The following is a 27,986-nucleotide window of genomic DNA, read 5'->3' on the forward strand; positions in this document are numbered from 1 at the left end:
CCTGAGCGGCACCCTCCGGCGGTAATGGACGAGCTGAGCTCGTCCATACCGCTCAGGAGGTTAAATAAGTGGAATAAAACGTTTAAATCATTACTGAACTATCCACATAAGATGATGGTAAATACAAATTTCACAGATTTTTGCTTTATCCATCCACCAATGGGCCAAAAGAAAGTGGTCCTGATGGTATTGTTGCTAGTATACAAATAGTACTGTTGTACTCAATTTTCTGGTGATTTTAAAGTGAAAGCTGAACTGAATAAAAAAAAAAAAATTACCTGAGGCTTATGCCAGCCCCTTGAAGCCTTCGCATTCCCTGCCGTTCATCTACGATCCACTGTTCATCCGCCAACACCTACTTGTGGTAGTCATACTGTCAACTTGTTACTTGACATATAGCTACGCGTATCTTGCACGCCTGCAATAATTTCGCTCGATAATAGTTTAAGCTGCTATTGCAAACAAGCATATGTGGTGCTTGCAAGTGCAGTTATCGAATTTATTGCACCAAAACTAGTTGGTAGTAGAATGGAGGAGCGCCATGAGACATAAGGCTGTAAGGGGCTTGCAGAAGTACCAGTTATTTTTTTTTTTTAATTTACTTCAAGTTTGCTTTAAAAACAGCATTACATAGCACAAACTGTTTGCAAGGATTATTGCAATTATACTGTGCCTTCCAAAAAGCGTACAAACAGCGTAAATATAGACGAGAAACATTTCAAATAACTTTAAAAGTTAATGTTAATGGAAACCTTATGTTGTAACTGTTTCATTTGGAATTTTTTTGTTATATGTTCTATTGAACATGTTTTGTTAGAAATATGTGTTATTCTTTCTTTATGCAAAGGTTTGTTAATGTTCTAAACAGATCTTGTTTGTTATAGATGTGTAATTAAAGCATCTCTTGTTGGTCATTGGATGGTATAATATATATGTATATGTAGTGGTGTCTCTGTGTGTATACACACAATACACACAGCCTTTTGCCATTAATATTATTTTTTTAAACCAACAAAATGTTGTCAAAGTGCATTTTTAAATAATTTTTATTTAAAGAAAGCTTAGTAACAGACATCATTTATACATTTCAGCAATGTCAAAAACCACATTAGATCAGAACATTAATGATGACAACAGTTACAACACTATGATCGAAGGAGACTCTTCTTGTAAATAGTCCAAGTCTTTTTTTTCTCCTTGTATATTATAGCTTCCTTTTTTTTTCTTATTTTTATTTCTTCCCCTATATTCTATATATAACATAAACAGAATAGCCATTGCTAGATTGTGAGGGTTCCAGTGCGATCATAACCTTTGCTCGAAACAACCCTAGGAGCCCTTATGGGGCTAATAAACTGGGCCCAGTGCTGTACTACATCAGCCTTTCCTCCCCGGAAGGAATGTGCCTAATCAGATATAGCGCAGCAATGGCTTTAACCTTTTCTAGAACTACAGCATACAGATCCTGATGATGTTTCTATTTCCATCACATCTTGGCATTGCACATCAATTTTGACCTTTGAGATCTATCAATTAAATCCACACAACTTATCTATGACCTTTTCCTGCGGTCAAATTGGGTACTTCAAGCTTGGCCTCAGGTATTCTATTTTGTGGGCATATCAGCGTAAGAAGAGAGGATAGAAGGGAATTCAGATACCAACATCCAGAAACCCTAAAGTGCCCGCAATATGACTAGAGAGATACCATTTAGTGTATTTAAATGGTTCCATAAAAGTTAGCAGGTCCGTTCCTGCAACATAGTGTTTAATAAATGGAGTCCAGGTTTTAAAGAATTTAGCTGTATTTTTTGATTTACATTGTTCAGCGTCAAATTTGTTAATGTACATTAGTTTACTCATTGTATCAATTAGGTTTCTGGATGTTGGAGGAAATGAATAAACCCACTGCGTTAAAATACACTTTTTAGCTGCCAGAAAAACTAAATGCTCAAGTGGCTTTAATGGCGTATCTTTATCACTTGTAGCAGGGTCTATAACATGAAAAAGAGCATTCCAAGGATCATTCCCTCTTTGTATTTTGGTTAGGTTCAGACACATGACACGAGCATCAAGCCAGAACTGTTGTATAGTAGGACAGGACCACAATAGGTGGAAGAGGTCTGGGTAAGAGTATGCACATTTCGGGCAGGAGGTCAGATAATCCGTCCTTCCTGTTGCTTGTTTAAAGTTAAATGCATAGTATCCTTTATGTATGATTTTCATTTGCATTTCCCTCCATGTTTCCGCCGTAATAATTGAACAGACTGTTGTCCATCCTTTCTTCAACAACGGGGCCATCACTTCCGTGGTAGTGCATAGCATTTTAGCCCAGTAGGAGAGATGCTTAGAGGGAGCAGTGCCGAGTTTAAATAATCTCAGCTCTGTGTATAAATCAGAGGTGGATTTTTTTTCTTGTAAGGGAGTAATGATCTTGTAGAATTGCTCGTGAGAAGGGAGAGAGGTTTTTGGGCCTATAGATGCATCTATATAATGTTTCACCTGGTGATATACCATGACTGAGTTATTGGGAAGCTTGTATTTTTTCTGTAATGAGAGAAAGCTTAGCAGACGGGCATCTGGGCCTAATACATCAGCTAAATTTGTTATCCCTTTTTTCTCCCATATCCTAGAGATACTTGTGCCTTGGCCTCCTGGGAAGTCTGGAGAGGACCACAAAGGTAATAATGGAGAAATATGACCTGGGAGAGACATGTATTTCCGGAATTCTCTAAAGGCTAAACACGTGTCTCTCAATAAGATATTTTTCCTTATCTTATCAGGTAGTTTAGTTATTTTGGAATGTAGGATTCCAGCTAGAGACCATGGGAAACATAATTCGTTTTCAAGAGTGGTATTCGTGAAGAAGCTTGTGCGGCCTAGCCAATCTCTGGCATGCCTCAAGATAGATACCAGATTATACGCCCTAATATTCGGGAAGTTAGCCCCAATATTCTCCTTTGGGTTTTGTAGAAGTCTAAGTGGTATTCTTGCTCTTTTTCCTTTCCATAGAAAAGCTTTGAAGGCTCGTGTCATGATCTGAATATCTTTGTGTCTCAAGAGTATTGGCAAGGTCTGGAGCGGGTAAAGAAGTCTGCCAAAACTAACCATTTTAATAAGGTGTAACCTACCCAGTAGAGACAAAGGTAACCCCCTCCATTGTTCCAGTTCCGCATTTTGAAATGTAGTTGATTGTTAGCCAAGAAGCAGAAATAAAGACATCAGACCAAATACCTTTCATGAATAAATGTATAGGTTTTTTTTTGCAAGCTTTACAAAAGTTAAGTTTCTTCAGATAATCTTCAGAACTGGATCAGAACTGTACAAACATTTTAAGAAACACAGACATATGATTCTAAAGGATCATTCTGACATGTCACACAGTTGTACCTCCTTTGAAATGTAATAAAGACCATTATACTCTGGCACCATTTGTCAACACAAATACACACAATAATTGTATTATGTCTCAGCAAGAGAGCAGCAACAGACAGAAGTAAAAAAAAAAAGTTACAATTCACTCATACTCATGCAACCAGTCTTTGCAACCTGAAACATCTTCATGAATTCTTATTCAAATATTTCACTCAAGAAAGAGTTCATGAACATGACTTTAAACAAAGACTTTAACATAAAACCTACTACCATGAGTATGTAAGAACCGTAACATTTGCCCTCTGTTTTTCTTTTTGTTTTTTTTTTTGTATGAGGACCTTATAATTCAATTGCTGCACTTTGGCTAGGACATAATTTTAATATATTGTGTGTATGTAGTGACTTGCTGCCAGATTTCATTGGATTGATAGTCTTTTTACATTTCAAAGGGACTACACATTTTATGACGTGTCAAATTGATTATATAGAATCATGTGTATGTTTGTGGTTCACGACTTTTTGTGCAGTTTTGATTTAGTTTTGTAGAATGCTTCTGTAACATTTGTAGTCAACCATGCATAGTTAGTCGCTACAGTTATCACTTAAATCAACATACGTTGGTTAGAAGTTTGCATAGTGCATTCTTAAAGGGGCACTATGGCGAAAAATTGTATATGTTTGCACATATTTTACATTTTACAAATAAGAAGTACATTTTTTCCAGAGTAAAATGAGCCATAAATTTATTTTCTCCTATGTTGCTGTCACTCACTGTAGGTAGTAGAAATCTGTCAGAAGCGACAGGTTTTGGACTAGTCCATCTTTTCATGGGAGATTCTCAGGGATTTATTTATTTTCAAAAACACTTAGTGAATGGCAGTTGCTCTATGTAGCGAGAAGGAAATCTGGCCAGCATCATGGTTTAAATCATTTTTAGGGAATATCTTTATAAAGAATAAAAGCCTTGCTGAGAATCCCCTATGAAGTGATGGACTAGTCCAAAACCTGTCACTTCTGTCAGATTTCTAATACCTACTGTAAATGATAGCAACATAGGAGAAAAGTAATTTATGGCTCATTTTACTCTGGAAAAAAACGTACTTCTCATTTGTCTATGCTTGCACATATTTTAAATTTTTCGCCATAGTGCCCCTTTAACCGTTTCTGCCGCTTTGGCGGGCGCGCCCCCGTCTCCCCGTGGTGTCCCCCGGCAGCCCTGGGATCAGTGAAAGGGAACATGGTTCCCGATCACCGATCCCTTTCCCCTGCAGAAAAACCGAAGCGCTCACCCGTGAGGCTTCAGTTCTTCTGCCCGGAAGAATTTCCGCATCCCCCTTGTACTTCCGCTTAGCGAGAAGTACAAGGAGGGAAACCAAGAACAAAGGTGGCCATCTTGTGGCCAAATAGTAAAACTACATCTACACATTTTTTATATTACAATTTACACACATACTAACATTAAAAATTAGCTATTCATGTCCCACACCAAAATATTCCCCAAATAAAATTTTTAAATGGAAAAAAAAAATTACAATAAGGAAAAAAAAAAGACAAATAGTTACCTAAGGGTCTGAACTTTTTAAATATGCTTTTGAAGGGGGTATACTACAAACATTTTTTAAATTATAAACTTGTAAATAGTGATGGGCGCAAAACGGAAACAATGCACCTTTATTTCCAAATAAAATATTGGCGCCATACATTGTGATAGGGACAAAATTTAAATGGTATAATAACCGAGACATACGGGCAAATAAAATAGATAGGTTTCAATTATGGTAGCAGGGATTATTTTAAAGCTATAATGGCCGAAAACTGAGAAATAATGAATGTTTTCCATTTTTTTCTTATTAATCCTGTTAAAATGCATTTACGGTAAAGTGGCTCTTAGCAAAATGTACCACCTACAGAAAGCCCAATCAGTGGCGGAAAAAACAAGATATAGATCAATAAATTGTGATAAGTAGTGATAAAGTTATTAGCGAATGAATGGGAGGTGAAAATTGCTCCGATGCATAAGGTGAAAAATCCCCGCGGGCTGAAATGGTTAAACACAACATATAACTGAAAATCCAGTAAACATTACAAAGTAAATTTTATGACTACAATAAACTTTTTTTTTTCAAAATGTACTATATTGAGTGTTAAGAACAAGTTTTCAGTATGTATAGTGTATTGTTTATGGTTGTACGTAAATTGACACCATTTAAGATCATTCGTATACCATCCAATGAACCACATTCAATAACCGTAAATGCAATACCATAATATAAGACTCCTGGAAGTACAGTAAGTTCTATTTTCTTGATTACAGACTACCATCATAGTGTGAACTTTTATGTCTGCTGTGCAAGTATCCACCATCTCCAGCTTACAAAAAAGACAGTTGGTCATTTGGTGACCAGGTTACAAATCCAGGAAAAGTGGGCAGAGCATGAAACAGCCAATCAAATTTCAGCCATTTATTTAAATAGGAAAATGTAAACTAAAGTCATTCTTACACTGTTAATCACAGGGTTTTTTCAAACTTGCCACACTTGGTCACTGGGTTAATGAGGTTATTCGGTGGGTGGCGCCTACAACAGCCAATCAAAATTCACCTCTTGATTTTCAAGGGAAATATTTCAACTGCTACCATTCTTACACTGTTAATGGCAGAGGTTTCAAACTTGCTACAGTCATTCATTGGGTGACTGGGGTCCAAATTCACTAAAGGGGCGGGGCCACAAAAAGTCAATAAGATTTCCTTGGTGGATACACTGCTTCCATTCATACATTTTTGATGCCAGGAACCTGAAAGCTCACAAACTTGGTCATTGAGTGACTGTGAGTCAAGGTTACAAAAAGTGGGTGGAGCCAAAACCACATTTCAAAGGGAAAATATACAATACAATAATAATACAATAACATTTGTAAAGCGCTTTTCTTCCATAGGACTCAAAGCGCAAAATATAAACTGCAGCCATTCCGCAGCCTTACGCTGTTAATGGCAAGGTTCTCAAACTTTGCCCAGTTGGTCACTAGGTGACTGGGGTTAATAATGAGGAAATGGGTGGAGCCTACAACAGCCAATAAAAATTCTCCTGTTGATTTTCAAGAGCAATATTTAAATTGCTGTCATTCTTACACTGTTAATAGCAGATGCCTCAAACCTGGTACAGGTGACTGGGGTTCAAATTCAGAAAGGGGGCGGAGACACAAACAGACAACCAATTTGTTTAATTTCAATGGGAAGATACAAATTATTGATACCAAGGACCTCAAAACTCATAAACGTAACTGAGTGACTATATGTCAAGGTTAGTAAAAGTGGGCGGCACCAAAAACTACATTTTTTACACTGGGAAAGATTAACTGCAGCCATTCTTACACTGTTAATGGCAGGGTTCCCAAACTTGACACAGTTTGCCACTGACATGACTGGGATTAATATTCAGAAATGTGGGTGCAGCCTGACATCCAATCAAAATTTACCAATTGATTTTTATGGGGAATATTTACGTTCCTGCCATTCCTACACTGTTAATGGCGGAGGCTTCAAACCTTCTACAGTCGGGCTTTCTCCAGCCCCATCCGTATGGATCGCTCCCTTGCCGCCGTCCTCCATTGCCGGTAACTGGTCCGGTAACGCAACTATTTTACAGCATGTGCATGGACTCCCTCTGTCTCTCTGGCAACGGCTTTACGCAGCAGCCTGCGCAGTACGGAGGGAGTGCCCTGCGCCTGTGTCTACTGGCCCTGACTGGCCGAAGTGAAGGGACCTGTTACCAGCAATTGAGAAGACTGAAGACAGTGGCGTGGGAGCAATCCACGCGTATGGGGCTCGAGGAATCCCCAGGTATGTATACATCGATTATGCTGTTCGTCTCTTTAAACACTGTAATGACTTCGAGTTCACCATGAGCTTGCAGGTTAGTTTTTACCTCAGTTTTGCAAACAGTGTAACACAGGGAGGCACAAAGTGTAAGAGAGGGAGGCACACATGTGAACTGAGGGGGTAACCTTGAAGACACTGAAAGGTACAATGGGACGCAGAGGTTGTCACAAGCAGGCATAACTGAGCAGAGACAAACTATGAAAAGGTCATCAGAGGAAGGAATTAGGTGGGAAAGACTGATGAACATTAATAAATGAAGTAGTAAAAATGGTTATCAAAATTAAGAAGAAAAGAGGCACAAATGTATTCTTGAAGAGGTACTATGGCGAATTTTTTTTTACATTTACAATATGTGTACACATATACAAACAAGTGATATGATTTTCCCAGAGTAAAATGAGCCATAAATGACTTTTCTCCTATCTTGCTGTCACTTACAGTAGGTAGTAGAAATCTGACAGAAGCGACAGGTTTTGGACTAGTCCATCTCTTCATAGGGGATTCTCAGGGATGTATTTATTTTCAAAAGCACTTAGTGAATGGCAGTTGCTCTGCCTAACTGCCAAAAAACTGTGTAGGGAGCAGGGAGGCTGGCCAGCATCATTGTTTAAATCCTTTTTAGGGAATATCTTTTTAAAGAGGAGCTGTTAGGTATAAGGTCTCAGAGAAAATAAACACATACATCAGTAGCTAAATATAGGCTGTACTTACATTACATATGCATTTCACTGTCCACGTTTGGATTTCACAGAATTTTTATATAGTATATGCAGAGATTGATGCTCCTGACAGCTCATGGCAGGTTCCATGTTTGTCTGTCTTCTATGAAGCCAAATGTGTCGTCATGTCCTGCCTGCTTCCTGATCACAGAAAAGCTTGTACTGAATAACACTAGTGTGCAGTGAATATTAATTAGCCATGTGGCTAGGAACAATAGCTGACTCCTGCAGTGTACTCTGCCCGAGATTTATCAGTGCTACGCGATTACAAGCTGCTGTAACGTCTCATTAGCAGCCGAGGGGAGAGCCCCAGAATGCTTTGCAGTATGGTATGCGGCTTGCGTCTTCTTAAGAGCTTGGGAATAACAGCTTTGCTGATAAGCACACATCAAATGTAAGAGAGATTTTTATCTTCAGTAATGCCTTTTTGGCTTCCTTCTAAACTGTTTAACACAGGAGAATAGAGGTTTAAATTAGCTTTTGTAGCCTGACAGTTACTCTTTAAAGATTCTCTTGTTGAGAATCCCCTATGAAGAAATGGACTAGTCCAAAACCTGTTACTTTGGTCAGATTTCTACTACCTAGTGTATATGACATGCAACATAGGAGAAAAGTAATTTGTGGCTTAATTTACTCAGGAAAAAAATAATTCTTATACTTATTTGTATATATTTGCACATATTTTAAATTTTATAATTTTTTTCCCTAGTGCTCCTTTAAAAGGAAGAAGAGAGGTAGACACAAAAGTGGAAACGTAATAAAAAAATTAAAGGACAAAAGGAGGCAGAGGTGTTAAGTATGAGGGACAAAGGTACACAGAGAATGATGCACCGGATGACTATTGCCGCCGCTAGTGCCTCCTTTTTCCCCCTTGCATATATCGCCAGGCTAGCGACAATCTGCTTGTCACTAGCCTGATTTCTTTACCTGAGGCTTATCAGTCATGCTCCTGTGCAGTGACGCCTCCATTACAGGCTCCCCCACCACTCCCTGTCTCTGCTAGCTTCCTCCAATCGGAAGCCAAGCCGCGACCCAGGAAGTACTCCTTAATTGTGGCTTGGATTCCGATTAGAGGAAACGAGCAGAGGCATGGAGCGGCGGGGGAAGCTTCTGATGGAGGCTGCAATGCGCAGGAGCATGATTGACAAGCCACAAGGTAAACAAAGCAGGCTAGTGACAAGCAGATTGTCGCTAGCCTGGCGATATATGCAGGGAGAAAGAGGAGCAAAGGGGGCACTAGCAGAGGCATTAGGACACATAGGCATGTCATTGCCTCTGGGTCCTGTCAAGATTTAAGAGTTACACCTAGGGTTCTCTTTAAGCACATTATTTCAAGGTCTCAGGTTCAAGGAAACGTCATGAAAATAAAGGATAATCAAGCGCTACTTACCCAGGGCTTCCTACAGCCTCTTGCAGCCGACATGTTCGATGCCACAGTTCCGCTCTCAGTGGCCGGCCTGCGGGCGTCCTATGAATTGGCTGCCGGTAGACTTTGGCGCTGGACATATACGAATTATAGCTGTAACTTCTGGGAACTTGTGCAGCAGCAGGATAAGCCATATACCGGCTAACGGTCTATGGTGACTCCGGCTGCGCCAAAATCTCATGCATTGTTATTACAGCGCTCGCCCGTTCCGGCCAATGAGAGCAGAGCTGTGGCACCGTACATGTTGGCTACAAGGGGCACGAGGAAACCCCTTGTAAATATAGCTTGATTACCCTTCATTTTCATGACGTTTCAGTTAAGTAAAACTAAATAGGATTAAAAACAATTGCCAACAAATTGTTAATCTTTTTAAATAATACATATTTCTTACCTTTATATATATTTAAAGAGACACTGAAGCGAAAAAATATATATGATATAATGAATTGGTTGTGTACTATGAATAATTACTAGAAGATTAGCAGCAAAGAAAATATTCTCATACTTTTATTTTCAGGTATATAGTGTGTTTTCTAACATTGCATCATTCTATAATATGTGCAGATTACACAACACTCAGCATTCAAAATGAGTCTTTCAGAGCAGTCTGTGAAGTAATGACCTCTCCTCTGGCAGAGGCAAAGTAAATAGTTTAGGAACAGTTGAGATAATAAAAGTCAGAAAACAGCCTTCTCCACGACTTTGAAAGTCGTAGAGCTTAATGGCTTTTTTTGTATAGAGATAACAACTGGAGTTTCTTAAATTTTCCTGTACTGGAAACAATTAGACTGATGTATCTGATCTTAATGTTTTATTTCTTAGCTGTACTACACATACAAATCATAATATCATCATTTTTTTTTCGCTTCAGTGTCTCTTTAACTACTTTCAGACCACAGTGCCAGCGGTCTCAGTTCCTCAAGGGGGCAGATACCGCTGGAACTGAGCATATAGAAAATGTATTTTAAAAAAATAAGTGTAAAAGGATAGTGTATTTCCAAATATTAATGATTGAAAGTCCAGAGCAATGGACTGTCACTTTTCTCTTGTTACTGCATTTATTACTATGTTTAGCAGCAGAGCAGGGGGCTGCCATGTTTTTTTCCTAGAAGCAGGGGTAGCTACATTTGATGCTACCCTGATTCCTCCCATGATCCTCATCATGTGCCTGTAATCTCGTGGCCGTGCAGGAAGGGGGAGAGTCTCCATGGCAATGTGATGCCATCTTATCTCACACTACAAAGAAAGGATTAATTGGGTAAACACAACCAGTTCTTGCACAGAAGCCTGTTTTTCCCCCAAGTGTGAAGATTCATTAGCTGAGGTATGTGTAAAGTAAACAGCAGCAATCCCCACAGAAACACAGAAATTCCCATGTGTGTGTGTGTGTATGTCCTGGTCCTGTCACAGAATAGGGGGAGGTGGGGGAGCCACCATTTACAGGTCAGCTACTGTAATCCATCTGATATTTTGTGGGTAGCTATGGTACTTGGACTGCTACAGGGGAAATGCTTCTTTATAGTCTTGTTGACTTTAGCATCCCCCGCTCTGGTGAATGCATTTGGACTTTATGCTGGGAACACACAATACGTTTCTTGCGGTCGATTCTCCGTGCAATCGATTCTCTGCTCGATTCTCTTATCTTCCGTTCGTTTTTCTTACAAACACTTCTATGAGAAATCGAGAGGAAAGCAATCGAGCGGAGAATCGGACATGACAGAATTTTATCAATCGAAGTAGTAGCAGTAGGGTATTGTACCGTGCTAGCCAATAAATGGTATCATCTTGATCTAAAACGTCTTGCTTTTACTGATGGCTAACTAAAAATGAATAAGAATAAACAAGCTTTTGACCTTGCAACCTTCGTCAGGCTTATATCCTGAAGCCCGACGAAGGCTGCAAGGCCGAAAGCTTGTTTATTCTTATTCATTTTTAGTTAGCCAATAAATGGTATCATCTTGATTTAAAACTTCTTGCTTTTATCAATCGAAGGTATCTATCAGAACGATTCTTCCGCAGTAACTAAATGTGTGTTCCCAGCATTAGACCAATGGCAGGAATTGTGCCTTGTGGAAATCACAGGAACCCACAACAGCTTCTGCTGTCACCAATCAGAACTATTTTTTACAGAATTGTTCTGTCCTTTGTAGGTAGCAAGTTCACTAATATTTGTACAAACCATCAGATCAGAGTCTAGCTCTATAGGCAAGTACCTTTGCATGTTTTACACAGTGGAATGTGTGGGCTGGTTCAGACTTTTCAGCTCAAACGCAGTGAGAATCTATCCATAGAGATACATTACCACCAGCGCTTTGCTAATTGCCGGCATCAGCAAAACACTGCCAAAGCGCCAAGTGTGAACCAGCCCTCAGTGGAGACAGGGTTTGTAAACAAACAGTCTCACAGTAATAATGTAGCTGCATTTACATCAACGAACGTGACGTGGTTATTGTTTGTCATAGAATATAATTAAAAAGCTTTACTATAATCTGGCTGCAGCTAATAAGAAAGGCCATAACACAATAAAACACCAATGCATACTAACTGAGTGTCTGACAACTGAAAGGCAGTAAAGACTTTACCTTCCAACCCTAAAAGTGGCATACATCAGACGATTTCGGTCAAATATATCAATGGGACATGCTGGAAAATCTCCTGCTGACATGGTCAATCAGGTCTAAATGGTGCCAATACATATAGCGGGAATTGGCATTGAGATGCCGCCTCTGCCACTCTCCCTTGAGTCTATAGACAACATTACTGTAGCAGTGATTCATGCATTGTGACTTACAAGATGTACAATGATTATGTGATCAATTTTGTGGCAAACAGCGTCTTTTTACAGGGTTGTGTCGCAGATGATGAATGAGAGTTTCAAGTGATTTTTGGGTTGATTCATAGGTAGGATTAGATTGTGAGCTCCTCTGAGCACAGTCAGTGTCATGACTATGTACTTCGTAAAGTGCTGCAGCTGAAGAGCTCAGTGCTAGATAAATAATTATTAATGTTAGGGCATTAGACAATGGTAGGATTAGTTTGTCACCTGTAATAATATGGTGAAACATTACGCTATGTAGTGTTGCCGCAGTGTACCGGTATGACGGTATACCGTGATTTGACTGTGCATGGTAATCATACCATACTCAATCGCAGTTTAATGATTTCAGGGGCGGGGCAATGCAGCGGCGGAGATGTGACACTATGGCAGGCGTGCGAACAGCGGCGGGGTAAACAGATACTCACTTCGCTGGGGTGTACTACATACTTCTTCCTACTTCCTGTCTTTGCGTTCCATCTCCCTGTAACAGCGGCCAGGGGGGAACACAAGGACAGGAAGATGGAATGCAGAGACAGGAAGAAGAAAAAAGTATGCGCGTGAAGGACCCCCGGCAAGTCTTAGTGCTGCAAACTGTCAGTGCTATATAAATACACAATAATATGGTAGGACTTTGTACTCTGTAAAATGCTGCAGAAGATGTCAGTGCTATATAAATACATAATAATAATATGGTAGGACGTTAGACTATGACTATAGTAGGATTAGAGTGTGAGCTCCTCTGAGGACAGTCAGTGACATGACTATGTACTCTGTAAAATGCTGCAGAAGATGTCTGTGCTATATAAATACATAATAATAATATGGTAGGACATTAGACTATGACTATAGTAGGATTAGATTGTGAGCTCATCTGAGGACAGTCAGTGACATGACATATAAATACATAATAATAATATGGGAGGACATTAGACTATGACTATGGTTGGGATTAGCTTGTGAACTCCTCTGAGGACAGCTAATAATTTGATAGGATATTAGACTATGCTAGGATAAAATTCTCAGATCCTCCGAGGACAGTCAGTGACATAACTATGCATTCCATAAGGTACTGCAGCTGAAGAGGTCGGTGCTATAAATACATAATAATAATATGGTAGAACATTACGCTATGACAAGAAATACATTGTAAACTTGTCTGAGGACAGTCCATGACATGACTATGTACTCTGTAAAGATGCTGCAGAAGATGTCAGTGCTATATAAATACATAATAATAATAATAATAATAATAATAATAATAATAATAATAATAATATGGGAGGACATTAGACTATGACTATAGTAGGATTATATTGTGAGCTCCTTTTGAGATTAGTCAGTGACATGACTATGTACTATATAAAGTGCTGTAGAAGATGTCAGTGCTATATAAATACATAATAATATGGTAGGACATTATATATACACTGGACAATAACATCCCCAGCCTAGCAGAGGAACTTAACTTCTTTGCTAGATTTGAAAAAGACAACAATCGGCCTCCAGTCAACTTTGGGCCCACTACAGACTCACAGCCATTAATCCTTCACATACATGAAGTGCAGCAAGCACTCACAAATATCAACACCAGGAAAGATGCAGGTCCTGATGGTGTGCAAGGACGTGTGCTCCAGGCCTGTGCTGGTCAACTAGCGAAAGTTTTTACACAAATATTCAACCTCTCTCTGTCCTTGGGTGTAGTTCCATCATGCCTTAAATCTACAACCATTGTGCCAGTCCCAAAAAATCCTAATATAACCTCTACAACCATTGTGCCAGTCCCAAAAAATCCTAGGATAACCTGTCTTAATGATTATCGACCAGTTGCTCTAACCCCTGTCATCGCCAAGTGCTTTGAACGACTGGTAGCCACACACATCAAGGCCTCCATCCCAGCAAATCTAGATCAACACCAGTTTGCTTACCGAACAAATAGATCGACTGAGGATGCCATCTGTGTAGCTCTCCATGCTGCCCTCTCACACCTGGAAAAGCCCAACTCCTATGTTAGGATGCTCTTTGTTGGTCAGCTGGCTAGGTACGATGGTGTTAAATGCTGAGCTGTAGTCAACAAACTCCATGCACTAGGTCTTGCTCCTTCCATATGTACTTGGTTATTGTACTTCCTTACTAATCACCCTCAAACTGTCAGACTAGGAAAACAGACATGCCACAGGGCTGTGTATTAAGCCCTCTCCTCTATGCACTTTTCCCCCATGACTGCCAGCCTATCCATACCTCAAACGTAATTGTTAAGTTTGCAGATGATACGACTGTCATTGGGCTTATATCAGACAATGAGGAAGCTGCATACAGAGAAGAAGTTAGGAACCTGACTGCATGGTGCGACATTAACAACCTGTTATTAAATACAAAGAAGACCAAAGAAATTATTCTGGACTTTAGGACCGCCAAAAAGACCACTCACCTACCGCTAATGATCAATGCAGAGGCTGTGGAGAGAGTTCCCAGCTTCAAATTTTTGGGAGTCACCATCGCAGAGAACGTGTCCTGGGCTGACAATGCTTTAGCTCTAACTGGCAAAGCACAACAACGCCTCTACTTTCTGAGAAAACTAAGGAGCGCTAACCTCCCACAGAAGCTGCTGGTTAATTTCTACAGATGCACTATAGAAAGCGTTCTGACCAATTGCATGACGGCCTGGTACAACAGCCGCACGAAGGCTACTAGAGAAGCCCTGCAGCGAGTTGTTAAAACAGCAGAAGCCATTATTGGCACTGAACTACCATCACTGGAACTTTTGTATAATACTCGCAGCTTGAGAAGGGCCAAAAACATTATCAAGGACAACACTCATCCTGGAAATGCCTTGTTTGAGCTCCTTCCATCAGGTAAACGTTTTAGATCAACCCGCACACACACAAACAGACTGAAAGACAGCTTTTTCCCATCCGCCATAAACTTGATAAACTCTAAACAATTTGTACACAGTGTTAATTATTTCAGAGACGATTCAGACATCTGTAATACCTGGCATACTTGTATAATTTCTTCTCTTCCTTGTTACTATCACTATGTTCCCTATATGCACCGTGGGGTTGTCATGAAAAGTAATTTTGTTGTGTTACACAATGACAATAAAGTGAATTGAAAAAAAAATAAAATATGGTAGGATTAGAGTGTGAGCTCCTCTGAGGACAGTCAGTGACATGACTATGTACTCTGTAATGTGCTGCAGAAGATGTCAGTGCTATATAAATACATAATAATAATATGGTAGGACATTAGGCTATGATTATGGTGGGATTAGAGTGTGAGCTCCTCTGAGGACAGTCAGTGACATGACTATGTACTCTGTAATGTGCTGCAGAAGATGTCAGTGCTATATAAATACATAATAATAATATGGTAGGACATTAGGCTATGATTATGGTGGGATTAGAGTGTGAGCTCCTCTGAGGACAGTCAGTGACATGACTATGTACTCTGTAATGTGCTGCAGAAGATGTCAGTGCTATATAAATACATAATAATAATATGGTAGGACATTAGACTAGGACTATGTCCTCAGAGGAGCTCACACTCTAATCCTACCAGTCAGTGACATGACTATGTACTCTGTAATGTGCTGCAGAAGATGTCAGTGCTATATAAATACATAATAATAATATGGTAGGACATTAGACTATGACTATGGTAGGATTACAGTGTGAGCTCCTCTGAGGACAGTCAGTGACATGACTATGTACTCTGTAATGTGCTGCAGGAGATGTCAGTGCTATATAAATACATACGGTAATAATAATATGGTAGGACATTACACTATGACTATGGTAGGATTAGAGTGTGAGCTCCTCTGAGGACAGTCAGTGACATGACTATGTACTCTGTAATGTGCTGCAGGAGATGTCAGTGCTATATAAATACATAATAATAATATGGTAGGACATCAGACTATGACTATGGTAGGATTAGAGTGTGAGCTCCTCTGAGGACAGTCAGTTACATGACTATGTACTCTGTAATGTGCTGCAGAAGATGTCAGTGCTATATAAATACATAATAATAATATGGTAGGACATTAGACTATGACTATGGTAGGATTAGAGTGTGAGCTCCTCTGAGGACAGTCAGTGACATGACTCTGTACTCTGTAATGTGCTGCAGAAGATGCCAGTGCTATATAAATACATAATAATAATATGGTAGGACATTAGACTATGACTATGGTAGGATTAGAGTGTGAGCTTCTCTGAGGACAGTCAGTGACATGACTATGTACTCTGTAATGTGCTGCAGGAGATGCCAGTGCTATATAAATACATAATAATAATATGGTAGGACATTACACTATGACTATGGTAGGATTAGAGTGTGAGCTCCTCTGAGGACAGTTAGTGACATGACTATGTACTCTGTAATGTGCTGCAGAAGATGTCAGTGCTATATAAATACATAATAATAATAATAATATCCTGGAACATTACACTATGACTATAGCAAGAAATAAATTGTTAGCTCCTCTGACATCTTTAGCTGCAGCACTTTACAGAGTACACAGTACTGATTGTCCTCAGAGGGTGGTTAAGGGCGGCGGGGAACAATTGGCTACAAACAGAGGGCTGCTCATGTAGCCCTTTGATGGTTGCCATCTTGTCCGCACTTCAAATGACCCATGTCTGAATCTTGCTCACGGCCACAAAACAAAACATGCTCAGAGATGTAGTGCATACATCTCCCCCGCAGGAGATACACGGACTTCTACAAACTATAGCTCTCAGCATGCATTATGGCATAAAGCTTCAACATGCGTTGCAGCCAGGAGTGAGGTTCAGACATTGGTCTTTTGAAGTGGGGCAGGTTGCAGGCAGGAAGGCGACCATCACAGGGACAAAGGACTACACAAGCTCAGTTGCTTTTAACCAGCTGCACTTCCGTTTTTAGCCATAGTTTGTGACAAGAGGAAAGTAGTACAACTGTGACCATCAGGAGCACAGTTTATATAAACTATGGCTTCTAGACATATTTGTGGCTGCCTGAATGCCAAGTAAGGTGACCTGAACTTGAATCACAAAGGCAGAGCAGATTCAAAAAAAACTTCTCGCAAAGGCAGAGCTGTGAGACAATGTCCTGTGATTTATAATCCTGATTTTGTTTGCCAACTTTAGACAGGGAACACACTTGCAGGACTGGACAGTGCCATAGTTTATAGCTACAAGCCCATCAGTCTCAAGTGGGTTACTATTTTCATCAATTCTTTGCTCTATTTCACATTGCTCTGACACCTTGAGCATAATAAGTGCCAGAAAGACCTGCAAGGTTTCCCTCTGTACGGGAAGTAAAATGAGTTGTGTACATTACCCCTCCTCTAGAAATAAATCTTGTGTGGGCGATCTGCTCCCATGATCTCTGTCACAGCTGACCGGCTGCACATGTCCCTGGGGATGCTCTTGCGATAACAAGCAGATTAACTAAGAACTACTCTACCCAGAATTCTGTGCAATGCACTCCTGGCATCCCAGGAATCTCTGCGTGCCGCCGGCCGGCGAGACTTTGCGGAGGGTTCTTGTGGTTGGAAGAGGGAAAGTGATTTATAACTTTTTTCTCTGTAAGAACTAACAGGGAAAAAGAGAACTGGAGTAGTTAACTGTTATGAAGGGGAAGAATTAGTGCAGGTCAAGTGTTAAAATAGTGCTCGGTTGACTTTAAGTGGTGAAATATATTTTCCTTTTCAAACGAAAAATTAAACTAAAATTTTTATTTTTTGTTTTTTTCAGACCACTGTTGCTCACTGTTGATCAATTATGTATTTTGAACAACATTAATCTTTTTTAACTGTTACTATATAATGCATTCTTTTTTTTTACAATGTTCACCCGAATAATTACGTTTTACTTCTTCCAATGTTTGGATGCTGTAGTAACACCTCTCTCACCAAGTTTGAAATTTGTAGTAACAGAGGCGCCAAAATAGAATAAAACCGTTTTAAAATCAGTTTAAAAGGAGGTGGGTTGGTGGGAACCACCCTCAGGTATACAAGGACCAGCCAATGAGTCACTAATATATACAATATAATATAATTAATTATGAAATCTCCAGGCATGCAACGCGTTTCACGGGTCAAATGCCCGCTTCTTCAGGCAATCAGTGTTGCAGATACACAAGGCTGTATCTACTAAAGGGCCCAGCGCCTACTGTGTCCCCAACTTTTTTCCTGTCTACAGAGAGCGACTTCTTAATACCTGAGTGGGGTGAGGTTTTAATTCTCCCCACCTGCCTATACAGTGGTTGCCTTTGTGGTAACCCAGACTTGTGAGTATATTTCTTGTCTACGTAGCGTTGTACTCTACTGTGACATACTACACTATATTGGGCTCTCGGTTTCTATTCTTTGTATTTTTCCAAGCCACTTCTCTCTCCAAGTTTTCCCAATAGTTGAATGAGATTTCAACTTTTTCTTTTTTCTCATTTTCCATCATCTTTAAAACAACAGTCCTGGAATCGACGCTTGCAGCTGTACGCTGATCGTTTTTTATTTGACACAGTATTAATCTGTTATAAAGGTGAAAATGTAATGAAATTGAATATTATCTATTTACCCATTACAAGAAATAGTATATGAAATATAGACTGGATTACGGTGCAAAGTACATGCACAAACCAATATTCGAACACATATGTTTGTCAAGATTTAAGAAAATATTGTTTAAAGGGAATCTGTATTGTTAAAATCGCTCAAAAGTAAACATACCAGTGCGTTAGGGGACATCTCCTATTACCCTCTGTCACAATTTCACCGCTCCCCGCCGCATTAAAAGTGGTTAAAAACAGTTTTAAAAAGTTTGTTTATAAACAAACAAAATGGCCACCAAAACAGGAAGTAGGTTGATGTACAGTATGTCCACACATAGAAAATACATCCATACACAAGCAGGCTGTATACAGCCTTCCTTTTGAATCTCAACAGATCATTTGTGTGTTTCTTTTCCCCTGCATCTCTCCTGCACTGAAATTTCAGGCTGCTCTTTTCTTCCTGCAAACAGCTTTGCCCTTGTCTGTAATTCCTCACTATGTGAAAGCCCAGCCAGCGCAGATGATGATTTATCCAGCGTGTAAAAGAGAGAAGAGAGAAGCTGCTCTAATCTAAATAACACACAGGCAGTGTGCATAGAGGGGCCTGGAAGGGGGGAGTTCATAGCAGAACCACAACACTGAAGAACTTGGCAGCCTTCCAGACACAGGCTGACAAGTCTGACAAGAGAGAGATAAGTTGATTTATTACAAAGACTGTGATAGTACAAAGTGCTGCAGTAAGCCAGAACACATTAGAATAGCTTTTGGAACTTGTAGGATGATAAAAAACAGGATGCAATTTTTGTTACGGAGTCTCTTTTAAGAGACACTGAAGCGAAAAAAAAAATGATGATATTATGATTTGTATGTGTAGCACAGCTAAGAAATAAAACATTAAGATCAGATACATCAGTGTATTTGTTTCCAGTACAGGAAGAGTTGAGAAACTCCAGTTGTTATCTCTATGCAAACAAGCCATTAAGCTCTCCGACTAAGTTAGTCATGGAGAGGGCTGTTATCTGACTTTTATTATCTCAACTGTTCCTGGACTATTTACTTTTCCTCTGCTAGAGGTCATTAGTTCACAGACTGCTCTGAAAGAATCATTTTGAATGCTGAGTGTTGTGTAATCTGCACATATTATAGAATGATGCAATGTTAGAAAAAACACTATATACCTGAAAATAAAAATATGAGAATATTTTCTTTGCTGCTAATCTTCTAGTAATTATTCATAGTACACAACCAATTCACTATATCATATTATTTTTTTCGCTTCAGTGTCTCTTTAATGTTGCTCTGTTCATTAATGAATTGCAATAGGGCCACAAAAGCAATAAAACCAAGAATGCTGTAACACTTAGGCCCATATGCAATTCACTTTTTCACCTGAGTTTTCACCTAGGAGATCATTTTTCATCTTTGATTTAAAATAACTTTCCAGAACTTTTCAACTGAAAAAGTACCAAAAAGTAGGTGAGAATGTACTATCAAACTATATTGAGTATTTTCTTGCTTGCTGATGGCTTAAAATGCATTTTATTGACAAATTTAAAAATATCACCTAGGAGAAAACTCAGGTGAAAAAGTGAATTGCATATGGCCCTAAGTGTTTAATTCACTAAGACAAACAGCATGCCTTATCAAAGTTAGCATGCCTTATCAGACTAGCAAAGCATGCACTATGAAACTGCAGGGGCTCAGGGCAGGTCAAGTGGAGCTCTCTTCACCTCCAATTAGCAGGCATAATTTTGCTATGCTACTCTGATAAGGAGTGCTAACTTTGATAAGGCATGCTACTTGTATTAGTGAATTAAGCCCTTAATGTTCAATGGAAACCAGTTTAAAGGGACTCCGAGCTCACAATAAAAAAGAAAGTTGAACTCACCTGGGGCTTTCTCCAGCCCAGTGCTGGTCGGGAGGTTCCACGACGGCGTCCTGGCTCCTCTCCAACACCCCGATCCGGAATGGTTGTCAGGCCGCAGCCCGGGCGACACTCTCCCGAGTGTCGGGCTGCTCCTTCCGCGTATGACGCGGATGACGTCACACGCCGGCCGCCTCGCGTCATCACGGCGGCCGGCGTGAAAGTACTGCGCATGCGCGATTAAAGCGCGCATGCGCAGTACTTTCACGCCGGCCGCCGTGATGACGCGAGGCGGCCGGCGTGTGACGTCATCCGCGTCATACGCGGAAGGAGCAGCCCGACACTCGGGAGAGTGTCGCCCGGGCTGCGGCCTGACAGCCATTCCGGATCGGGGTGTTGGAGAGGAGCCAGGACGCCGTCGTGGGACCTCCCGACCAGCACTGGGCTGGAGAAAGCCCCAGGTGAGTTCAACTTTCTTTTTTATTGTGAGCTCGGAGTCCCTTTAAATTTTTTCGTTTTTTTTTTTTTTTTTTTTTAACAATTTCTCTTTCTAGGCTCTTCTGTCGATCCACAGCATCCACCCTGTTTTTTCCCAGTCTCCTAACAATCCTCCCGTCCACCGTCTTGGCTCAATTTGGATTTTGTCAATTTGAAAAACGACGTCCACTTTAACTGTGCTACCATGGATGTCTTCATTTACAATGCCCATGACGTCAGTTTGTTTTGCGAGTGCGGTAAGATACAACCACATGGGCTCGATTCACAAAGCAGTGCTAACCCAGTTAGAGACTTTAGGCATGATAACCATTGCACCATGCTGGTGAAAAGCCAGTTTAGGCGTGATAAGTTTAGGTGTGATAAGTTTAGGCATGATAAGTTTAAATAAGTTTAGATCGCGCACAAAGTCCCGCACGCAAAGCAGCGCCATTAAACTTTATGCAAAGTGCACCAGACTTTGCTAGCGCAAAACATTTGATCAGCTGTGCACTGCAGTGCTAACCCAGTTGGCGCTTACGTTTAGGTGTGAAAAGTTTAGGCATGATACGTTTAGGTGTGATAAGTTTAGGCATGATAAGTTTATCATGCCTAAACTTATCATGCCTAAACTTATCACACCTAAACTGAGTTTAGGCATGATAAAGGGCTTTTCACCAACGTACTAACTGTTAGCACCGCTTTGTGAATCAGGCCCCTAGTGTTTATTGCTATGACGTTCTTGGCGATTCACGCACAAATGACAATGCAAGCGTACAGCACAATGCGGGTGCATTATAAGTCAAGTATCTAGTTGACGAAATTGAAAGTGAGCCAAAGGCGGAAGAACTCAGGATCAATGTGACACGTTGTGCTCACTTTATTGCCAAGAGACCAAATGTATAACCACAAAGTTTATCTAATATGATTTCATTGAAGTGTACATGAAATGGTACACTACATATTATTTATATTTTCCTGTGGAGACCATTGCTCTCCAACTTCGGGTCGGCCGGCTGAACAACCCCCCCACCCCCTCCCCCAAAGAATAGAAAATCTAGCAGCAGTTTCCCCACAAAATGCAATTAGAATTATAGCAGATTTTACCCCAATGTAGGCATGAACGATTTTATGAAAAGATTGAATTGCACGATTTCTGTCAAATTGCGAATTCGATTCACAATTTTTTTATACACAAAACCTCTCAAGCACCTTAGCAGACTGGTGCAATAGGAGGAGTCCTACTTGTTCTGTTAGTATGTATAACTATGATTTGATGTCAGAAGTACTGTAATTGTTCGTAAGAGTTTAGAAGTCAAAAGTAAAATCCCTCTACAAGGCACCACACCTTTAGACTCAGGCTGTCACTCAGAAGGACACCCACCTGGTGTAACTTTTCTGCAAGGAGCTGGATGCTCTGAACAGATCTCACCCACTTTGCTGCAGAACCTTCCACATAGCACAAGAAGAACAGCTCCGCGGGTCGCTTCTGTGTCCACCCCCTCCTCTTGTGCCGAATGTTTAGATGAAAGGGGTAGGAAGGTCAGAGGGCACGGCTGTTGAAGCGTGACAGCCAAGGCAGAGGACATCGGACAAGAGGTAGAAGTGAGGGAAAGCAGACAACGAGGTGAAGAGATTGTCTGTAAGGAGAGATGAGTGCAGAACAGTCACTGCAGGGCTTTGTAATGTATGTCATCGCTGTGTATTGGAAGCAAGTCCTGTGGTGGCTGTATTCTGTTCTGTTCTCTGCAATCACTCTGCCGCTCTTCATCCTGATTTCTCCCTCACTCGGGACACAGGCAGGCTGCTGCAGGAGGCGGGATGAAGCCACTCAAACAGCTGTTGGCAATTAAAGAGAAGTGAAGTGAATAGATTAACAAGCTAGCCAATCAGAACTTACTGAAGAAGGCGGGGCGGGAGCAGAGCAGGAGAGAAGAAAACCGCTGCAAAACCGAGGCTCTGACGATCTCAAGATCATCTTGCCCCTGATCCTACCACAAAGTGCAAACAGATTGTCAGCAGATTTCACCACAAAATGCAACCACACTGGCAGCAGATATTCTACTAAATGCAATCAGATTTGTCAGCAGATTCTCCACTAAATGCAATCAGATTGGCAGCATATTACCCCACAAAATGCAATCAGATTGGCAGCAGATTTCCCACAACATGCAATTGGAATGGCGGCAGATTCACCACTAAATGCAATCACAGTGGCAGCAGAGTTACCACAAAATGCAATCAGATTGGCAGCAGATTTCCACACAAAATGCTATCAGGTTGGCAGCACTTACCAACAAATTTCAATCAGATTGGCAACATATTCACACAAAATGCATGTAGATTGACAAGCATTTCCCCTAAAAAAAATAACATTTGGCATCGTGCCCTCCTCCCTCTGGGCTCTCCCACACCATCCAATATACAGCAAAGACCAGAAGGTTGGACACACCTTATTCAAAGAGTTTTCAGAACATTGTAGATTCACACTGAAGGCATCCAAACTCCACATTCCACATCCAAATTAACACACGTGGAAGTATAGTACATAACCAAAAAGTTAAAAACAACTAAAAACATGTCATATTTTAGGTTCTTCAAAGTAGCCACCTTTTGCTTTGATTACTGCTTTGCACACTCTTGCACACTCTTAGCATTCTCTTGATGAGCTTCAAGAGGTAGTCACCTGAAATAGCCTTCCAACAGTCTTGAAGGAGTTCCTAAAGATGATTAGCACTTGTTGGCCAATTTGCCTTCACTCTGCGGTCCAGCTCACCCCAAACCATCTCGATTGGGTTCAGGTCTGGTGACTGGGGAGGCCAGGTCATCTGGCGCAGCACCCCATCACTCTCCTTCCTGGTCAAATATCCCTTACAAAGCCTGGAGGTGTGTTTGGGGTCATTGTCCTGTTGAAAAATAAATAATTGTCCAACTAAACGCAAACCGGATGGAATAGCTGCAAGATGCTGTGGTAGCCATGCTGGTTCAGTATGCCTTCAATTTTGAATAATTCCCCAACAGTGTCACCAGCAAAGCACCCCCACACCATCACACCTCCTCCTCCATGCTTCACGGTGGGAACCAGGCATGTAGAGACCATCCGCTCACCTATTCTGCGTCGCACAATGACACGGTGGTTGGAACCAAAAATCTCAAATTTGGACTCATCAGACCAAACCACAGATTTCCACTGGTCTAATGTCCATTCCTTGTGTTCTTTAGCCCAACAAGTCTCTTCTGCTTGTTGTCTGTCCTTAGCAGTGGTTTCCTAGCAGATATTCTACCATGAAGGCCCCATTTACAGTCTCCTCTTCACAGTTGTTCTAGAGATGTGTCTGCTGCTAGAACTCTGTGTGGCTTTGACCTGGTCTCTAATCTGAGCTGCTGTTAACCTGTGATTTCTGAGGCTGGTGACTTGGATGAACTTATCCTCCACAGCAGAGGTGACTCTTGGTCTTCCTTTCCTGGAGCGGTCCGCATGTGAGCCAGTTTCTTTGAAGAGTTTGATGGTTTTTGAGACTGCACTTGGGGAAACTGAAAGTTTCCCCAATATTTCGAAATAACTGACCTTCATTTCTTAAAGTAATGATGGCCACTCGTTTTTCTTTACTTAGAATTTGTATTATGGCAAGAAAAAAGCAGCTCACAGTCTATTCAGAAGGACTATCAGCTGTGTATCCACCTGACTTCTCCATAATGCAACTGATGGTCCCAACCCCATTTATAAGGCAAGAAATCACACTTATTAAACCTGACAGGGCACACTTGTGAAGTGAAAACCATTTCAGGTAACTACCTCTTGCAGCTCATCAAGAGAATGCCAAGAGTGTGCAAAGCAGTAATCAAAACAAAAGGTGGCTACTTTGAAGAACCTAGAATATGACATATTTTCAGTTGTTTCACACCTTTTGGTTATGTACTGTACTTCCACATGTGTTCATTCATAGTGTGGATGCCTTCAGTGTGAAACTACAATGTTCATAGTCATGAAAATAAAGAAAACTCTTTCGAATAAGAAGGTGTGTTCGAACTTTTGGTCTGTACTGTGTATATATATATCTCAATACACCAATCGTGTTAGTCGATGCAAAATCCTAATAAAATACTAAACCAATTACTAAACAGCTTAGGCTTTAAGCATTCTGAATAGCAAATCAGAGCATTTTTTTAACATGCATCAGACTACAGGCTATTTAGCACGCAAAATAAGTTATGTGACCTGTGTACTGTAATTTTTATGCTCCCTATCAAAATCTGCTACCCATTTGAGTGGGAAACAGGTCCCGCGGTATTATGTAGATGTCCTAAGTGTGCCTTGGCACCGCCGACCTGAAGGCAGGGAACCATTTTGGTACTGCAGCTCAGAAAGGAATCATGTCTCTGTGGAAGAGGGGAAGGCCTGCAAAGAGCAAAGAAAAAGACACCTGATGAAGAAAATCAAGAGAGTGCAGAGATTTTGACTGCAGTGTCAGAGCATCAATCAACAACTCCTATTGTCAGCGGGGGATTAGTAAATCAGCAACCTGACACTAAAGATGACCCCAGCAGGGGGGTGGGGGGGCAAAGTTATTACTCCACAAGTGAAAAAGCAGTCAACCGAAAACAAGCAGGTCAGTGAGGAGAAAGCCTGTCACAGAGAAACGGTGACAAAAGAATTGGTGGATTCAATTGAAGTTTGTCAGGTTTTCAGATATCAGAATGTAATAGAGATTTATTAATTGAATAAAAACATAATTAATGTCCTTTAAAATATAACCTTATAGGATTGCATGGTCTATTGTAGATATTAGCAGGTGTATCCTGATTTATATTATATACACATGCAATCATGTTTGATTTATTATGTGGATTGCAAGAAATTGATCGGTACTTATCCGTTAGCCGGGGGCATCCTCTAGGTGGCGACAAAACTCCACCAGAGTTACATCTTTCCCTACTATCCATGTCGGCATGGAGGGGGAATAGTAATTAGCGCCACCTGCCGGATGCGCCCGGCTAACGGATAAGTACCAATTGATCTTTTATATTATTTTTTATATAAGATTTAAACCTGTGTAGTCAATCTAAACTAAGTAGTAAAATTCAGAGGACATGGTTTAGTGACAGACTGCTGAATCAGAAAGATTTTCCTCTGTCTGAAGAATGTTTACTGGATAAACCTTAGGAAAATCTTAAAAGTTTACTTTGTCTTGGACAATATTGAAGCCAAATGTCCTTGTTTACAGTGCAAGCTGGCCAGAGACAGCTTGGAGTTACAAGGTGAAGATTCTGATATAAAATTTCTTATAATCTTATTATCAGGAATTCTATATATGTATGTCATTATATATAACATGTCATATATAGTAATGTAATAAGCATTATCCCATATTATTATACATAGTTAAGTGGATAGTATATGGGGATATATATATATATTTAAATATCATATATCAGCTTTTGCTCAATTCCAACCATTTTCCCCAGAGAAGGTTTCTACAGAACTTGCATATGTATTCTAGTTATAATCATTAACTCTGTAGCTATCCGCACTTAAGAGCCATGTTTGCTAGGATAAACATTCTTGGATTATAAATGGTTGTTCTCAAACAGAGTCATAACTTTCTGTTGACCAGCTGAATTTGCCCAAAGAGCTAGTCTTGACCAGTTTTATGTGTTAAGGAATTAAAAAAAAGGAACCTTTAATGAATTGTCCACATAGTGTTGAACATGGTATTAACAGGTCAATAGTTTTTTTTATTTATTTTTTGAATAATATATCTTATACAAGTGTGCCCCCTGCTGGTGAAAACTACACATCCAAAAATGAAAAAAAATATGATATCAAGATTATCTTGATTAATTGATATTCAAATGAACTAGTTAATTTTCACCTTTGGTCACATCTTTCAGTTCTTGATTGGGGTTTAGTTAACCTGGGGGCTGAGTTATAAGTTAGTTATAGGGGTATAAATAATGAGTGCATTGGACACTCGAGACATACTCTCCTATGAAACACACGCTCTCATCCTCTAAAAGAAGGGACATAGTTTCAGACAGACAGACGGAAAAGACTCTTGCCCTACCAGCCTTGAGGCCACTCCCAGATCGGGTTAGCAGGCCTGGCAAGATTCCTTACTCCATTTTATTGGTAACTATACATTTTTAATTATATCAAAGCCAACTAAGTTAGGGGCTTGGATTGTCAATGATTCCATACCTAGTATAGTATACCCTGAACATGGACCTTCCTGGAATTGCAACTAGGAATATCCATGTTGGATTTGGGTTCAGTTTTCTCTACATTTTTTATTAATGTACGTTTTCCTCCAAGCTTATAACTTGTTAGAGAGATAAAAAGATTGGTTGCCATATAAAGGTTTTATTTACAGATCAGAGTCATATTGCATAATTTCATATATATCTTTTTCCTTTTATTTTATAAAAAGAATATGATTTTAAATCAGTGTTTACATATCAGTAATCTTTAAACTTGTTTTATAAATGGAGGTTTTTAGACCAGCTAGATCTGCTTCCATATTTTTCCCTTGTTAGATTCTGTATTGTAATCAAGCCTTGCAAATAAGATAAATGTCTGCCATCTTGTGGTTACACAGCCTATTGTGATTGTTTGATTTTATTGGTTAATATCTGTGGTCAACTTTGCTCTGAAGTGTATCGTTTATACCGAGAAGTACCTTGTGGCTATTGTTTGATTCGTATTATTTGATTTGAAATCATTCTGATAACTTATATATATATATATGTTATAATAAATTAATTATTTTAAAACTAAAAAGTTGGCGGAATATGTTGGCGCTTTATAAATCAATAATAAATAATAATAATAAATAATAATTACTACATTAGAAATAATTGAAACCTACTCAAAAATTCTCAACTATTATATCTAATATCTAT

The sequence above is a fragment of the Hyperolius riggenbachi genome, chromosome 1 (genome assembly GCF_040937935.1).
Source record: "Hyperolius riggenbachi isolate aHypRig1 chromosome 1, aHypRig1.pri, whole genome shotgun sequence".
Classification (NCBI taxonomy): domain Eukaryota; kingdom Metazoa; phylum Chordata; class Amphibia; order Anura; family Hyperoliidae; genus Hyperolius; species Hyperolius riggenbachi.